The sequence below is a fragment of the Pelmatolapia mariae genome, linkage group LG15, assembly GCF_036321145.2.
Source record: "Pelmatolapia mariae isolate MD_Pm_ZW linkage group LG15, Pm_UMD_F_2, whole genome shotgun sequence".
In the NCBI taxonomy this organism is placed as follows: Eukaryota; Metazoa; Chordata; class Actinopteri; order Cichliformes; family Cichlidae; genus Pelmatolapia; species Pelmatolapia mariae.
The window spans coordinates 60851-66706 of NC_086240.1; the positions used below are offsets into that span (position 1 = coordinate 60851).

The 5856-nt window shown below is 35.9% G+C and overlaps 1 long non-coding RNA gene across 1 annotated transcript; it reads right to left on the reverse strand.

Annotated features, from left to right (window-relative positions):
* Nucleotides 1–1756: 1756 nt before the first annotated feature.
* LOC134643712 (uncharacterized) lies at nt 1757–4003 on the reverse strand. Its single transcript, XR_010096389.1, has 3 exons — nt 3741–4003; nt 3326–3402; nt 1757–2048 (listed from the first exon to the last, which is right to left on the reverse strand). It is a non-coding gene; the product is annotated as an uncharacterized LOC134643712 (long non-coding RNA).
* Nucleotides 4004–5856: the final 1853 nt, after the last annotated feature.

The window sequence follows — 5856 nt, forward strand, 5'->3', positions numbered from 1 at the left end:
TATGTGTGTATATTTGCTGCCCATGATAGCTGGAAACGTGTGGCTGACAGAAATGAAGGAGAACATATTTTGTGCATTTGTTTGTTTGTTTCTACACGAGCTTTTTGTGATTTAATAAGTTCCTGAGGCTGAGACCACAGGACTGTAAAACATTATGTTGGCCTTCATTTCTGTACTGAACACTTATTTTAAGATTAGCTAGTAGACTTTTGACAGATACATGGTGGATCTCTTCTTTTCTTCTGTTTGTGCGTTTATTTTTTCTCCACACTGTAAAATATAACTTGTTGTTTCAACTTAAAAATATGAGGTAAAGGGCTGCCTTAAAATTTTAAGTTAAGTCAAGAAATAGAGTTTGTTCTTATAACACAACCAATTGTTATCTTAATGAAAAATCACATGTTGTCTAAACTTTCATCTTAGTTTAGTTGACTGAGATTTATTAGTCAGTTCAACTCCTTTAATTGTCATCTTTACTTGGGAAAACCCTTTCAGCTAAATTAAAATAATCTATTGTTTAAACTCTTGTCCTAGTTCAGTTGACTTGGGTTTTTTAGTTAATTCAAATACTTTAGTAGTTCTTTTAACTTAGGAATCTATTTTAGCTTAACTAACATAATCTGTTAGCTAAGTTGATTTAAGTTTATTAATTAACTGAGCTCCTTAAGGTAGCTGAGTGAACTTGTAAATCAGTTTCATTTTAATTATCAGAGTTGATTGACTGGATGTAAAGAAAAATGTGTATTAAACATCTTAAGTTTTGTTTTGTTTTGTTTTTGGCTTTCTAACATCCATTTCAGCAAAACTACCTGTTAGGTTTATCTTAGATCTCAGGTTTAAATATCTACATTCCTTTAAATTAATTTTCTGTTGTTTACAGAAAAAAAATAAAACCCCACAGATTCCATTAAAGTCTATCTGATCATTTCATACAGAAAGTTTGTTTTAAGAACATGACAAGACAATTACTCATGAGCACCCAACATTCACCATTTATTGTGCCATCTTAGTCATCTGAGAAACAGAAAAATCAGTGACGTAGCTCATCAGGCTCACAATCCATCAAAACTCAAAGGCTGCTCCCTGTGAAACAATAAATTTGAACTTGGTCTTGAGCCCAGTTTGGGTGAAGATGAAATTCTGACCAATACTCTAGGAGCAGTAGTGATTCTTGTGAAGTAACAACATAAAGTCTGCATTAATGTAATGTATCAACGGGACACTTGCTATTTTAGAAAAGTTATTCTTTACATTTACAAAATTTTTAAACTTCATTGTGCTCAGTCACACCTGTTAGCATAAAACTTGAAATATTAAAATAGTACAAAACCTTTGATAAGTGACAGTAAAGATCAGTTTATAATAACTAAGACATCAAAATCTTGTATTTGTCTTCGTTTACAATTGCAACAAATTCCACAGAACCAATATCTCTGAAAATGAGTGCATGCTTCTGAAACATTTGATAATATGGATATTTCAGAAACATTAGTTTGAGTCTGCTCAATTGCAAAACAAAGGAAAAACTACTGACTTGCATGAGATAAGCATCTGCAAAGTCCACCATTATATTGTTGTTCACATAAGTTTCTTAAACCATGAACAAATGAGTAATTGTCTAATCTGGAATGTAAAGTGTAGTCATTTAGTGACATACAAAAGTGAGAATGAGAACTTGCAAGAATAAAAAAACAAACAGTAAAATAAAAACTGTCCTTAACACTAAGGATCATACAATTACAGTTCTGCATGGCTTTCTGCAAGAGTCTGTTTCTTAGACCATGCACTAGTGAGATGCACTGCCTTCCACCAATGTTCATTAGGATGTTCTGAATGACTTCAAAGATGTCCTTAAGTTCCTTTGGATAGTCTATGTTGAAGGCAAAAAGAAGGCCCATCAGCATGGAAATGGCACTTGAGACATCCCTCAGATTAGACAGGATTACTGCCGCCTCAAGGACAACCAACACATCGATGATGTCTTCTTCTTTCACCATCGCAATGCCAACTTTCATCCTCTTAGAAAACGTGTCTTCAATACCTGTCGGCTATAAAAGGGTTCAAAGACAAAAAAAAAAAAAAAAATTACACAATTACAATTACACAATATCCCGTGTGCTTAACAATTCATGTCTTTCCAAAGAAGAGCCATACTGATGCTTTGGATGATGGTGATTGGCTTTGGGTAACACTTATTAGTTGTTAAAGTTTTTTCAGAATGAGATATGCACCCCCATGTTACAAATCCATTTCTTGCTTTAAACAAAGACCATGTTCATAAATAACTGAGCATGTCTTCAATTGCAGAATTCAAACAAAATTTTCAATTTAAATGGTAAATGGCCTGTATTTGTATAGTGCTTTACTAGTCCCCTAAGGACTCCAAAGTGCTTTACACATTCAGTCATTCACACACATGGGTGGATGACTGAATCGTGACTCAAGAGTTGACAGTTCGTCTTATAATTGGAAGGTTGCCGGTTCGAGCCCTGGCTCCGACAGTTTCGGTCGTTGTGTCCTTGGGCAAGACATTTCACCTGTTGCCTACTGGTGGTGGTCAGAGGGCCCGGTGGTGCCAGTGTCCGGCAGCCTCGCCTCTGTCAGTGCGCCCCAGGGTGGCTGTGGCTACAATGTAGCTGCCATCACCAGTGTGTGAATTTAAATCTACTTATGCTAAATATTGGCTGTGCTCTAAACCAAATCTGGCTGAGAATACATGAAATGTGCAAACTGCAGCTACACTACAGGATCAGATTATGGCTCCATAGACAATGCTTCTTTAATCAGTTTATTGATTAAAGTTTATTTTTTCCCCCTATATTAACAGCATGAAAAAAGAGCATATAGACATGGCTGAACAGGTTGCATAATTGGCACTGAATATCAACATCCACCTTTACCCAGCTGCCCAATGACTCTCGGCCAGTAACCTTTAATTGCTTACCCAGTCTACACAGTCTCTTTTCCAGGGTCCAGGACATTTCACCAAAGTATTGCCCCCCACAGCTGTAGCAGCCACTGCAGCCCCTTAAATATCCTAATATCTCTGCCATTACAATATACAATGTGAGAAATCAAACGTAAAGCTGAAGTGAACAGTACAGCAGCGAAATGTCAAAGACCCTGGTGAAGACATGAATAAACACAAGACACTAATAATATCAATGCTAGCTTGCCAGTTAGTTTCTCTGAAACCCAGACCAAATCCAGTGTCAAAGATCTTGTAATAATACATTTGGTGAGGAAAAAGTACACATGTACTTTTTAATTTAAAATCCACTGTGGTGCTGTCATTATTAAATTTACTAAAAGAAACAATGCTAACCTTCACAGTCTTGAAAGTGTGTGAGGGATCTTCCTTTAGAAAATGAGGTCCTCTGTCCTCTTCCTTTGTGTAGGGCTCTGGTCAAAGAAGTCAAAAAGAAAACAAAAACACTTTTTAAACAGTGTTTATGAAGCATGTAGACAGCTCCAAATTCACAGCTTTTTGATGCATAATTCCATCAATATATGATTATCATTGGAGATTTTGAATCAGGCTTATCAGGACATTCAAGTAGAATATGATATCCAACCTACCACCAATATACATAGATTCTGTAAAAGTTACCACACTAAATGTCCAGTTGTGAAATATGATGACAGACTTTACTTATCAGCTTTCTTTCAATGAGTTCATCAGTTGAACTGGATAACCTAAAACTTAAACAAAGGATTAGATTTCGCAGTTGAACACTTACATCATCTCCGAAGCATCTTATGAGCCTAGTTAGCCTTTCTATGCCGCTCTTGATTTTGTACAGCTCCACGAACCTCTCCATAATGGTCAAGCACAGCAAAAAGGAACCCTTTCAGGTCAACAGATGTAAGACGGGCAAATTCTGCTTCAACCTGAGCAACAGAAGAAGAGGGGTGGAGAGTACAGGCAGAATTAAAAAAAGATTCTTTGAGACCCAAATTTAAGCAAACAGTCATCTGAGGCCCATTAGAGAAAACACAAACACACAAAAGCAAACAAACAAAAAGATGCACTTTACCTGCCGTTCAGCAAACAAGGAAGTTCAGAGAACAATAAGCTCTGTCTTGAAATCTTTTAAAGTAGAATGATTGTGAAAATGACTTATGTGATGTAAAACTTTAGTAAACGTGTGATTAAAAGAACACTGAGTAAAAGGACAAGTAACAATTTCCTTATTCCTCAGATGTTTACCTTGATGAGCAATACTGTTTTAGTCCAACTGCCTCATTAAAGTTACACAACAGGCTTTTTACATTAAAGCCAGCAAGTCCATTACATACTCCCTTTTTAGATCTGAAATACTGTGCAGATTCTGTGTATATGTAGTGGACAGCAATTTACCCCAAAGAGCGCAAAGTTTGCAAGTCCACCTCATTTAAATGACAAAGACAGATGTGATCATCTAGACCTGTGAAAATAAATTAATGACAAACTTGCAGTTATGGATGTTATTACAACCACAAGAACCTAAACAGTCTGCTCCATTGCTTTTGTTAATGAATCATTTGTTGGTAACACGTCTGAATATTTAGTTTATGCCACCTGCATGTGATCATCAATAGTGCCATATTACTTCTTAAGAAGTACCCTGACACTACAATCTTTATATCATTTGTTCTACAGAGCTATTAAATTACAATATAATCTGAGGTGTTTCCAGTATGACAAAATGCACAAATTGTAACTTACCATTTGACTCCACTGACAAAAATAAATCCCCAGCATCAAGTTTGGCTTCACAGACCTAAAATAAGTAAAATAAAAATATATGTTATAATTATATTGTTTTCGCCATTTATTCATGTTTGCTAATTTTCTGACATAAACAATGTTAGTTTTGTTACAATACAGAGAATGCAGTTTAATTAAAAGGTAAATTATTCAAAAAACAAAAAACTTCTGCAGTATACCATGCCAAAAATCAGTGTCTCTGATGCCAATTATTTTATCACTACAGCTCGTTTAGTATGGAAACTCACACAATCTAGTCATACTGATCACAAGAGTTCAAAAATAAGTTAAAATGGTGAGCTGTTGTTAAGCATAAAGCATTTCAGGGTAACAAATAACTGCACAATATAATTAAAGCAAAAAATAAGCACACTGGAGGACTATCTGATAAAAACTAATATAATGCTGGTTTGTAGACCATATTTTGTCTCAGTCCTCAGTGCACTCTTGCAGCTTAGCATGCAGCAGTTAATAACACCTTAAGTGATTACATAGGGATAAACAGATGACAACAAGCATCCGAGTCCTGCCAAAAAGTTCTTTTTGAACCCAGCCAGTTATTGGAAATATTGCCAAAATGAACTTCCACCAAAATACAACAGCCTGTGAACTTGAAAGAAATTTACAAGTACAGAGACAATATGAAATAAGCTTTATTAATTAGCTGAGTTAGCTTGCTAATATTGCAACAGGGTGAGTGCACAACCTTAAAGCTAGCGGCACAATACTTGTGATTTGGTCAGTGCCACATTAAACCCATAAAAAAGGCCATATGTCAGTTTATTAGGTCAAGTTTGGTCATGACACACAAGCTGGACCTTGTCGGCTAAAGTTACATTAGCTAAAGCAAACATTTCGGTAAAAGAGAAAAACACACGTCATGCCATAAATTCAAAACATGTTCCAACTTTTGTAGCTCTCTTTCCTTATAGTTATAACCAATGTTACTCACCTTGAAAGCATATTCCAAAGAAGACGATTAGAAAACGTCCAAGTAAAGTGAGCATGTCGTTAACCGCCAATTCCCCATGATGCACCTCGGTAGCAGTCACGTGAGGCAGTTTTGAATCCTGCTGTGCTCAACTTACCCGCATTGTCAAGTTCAC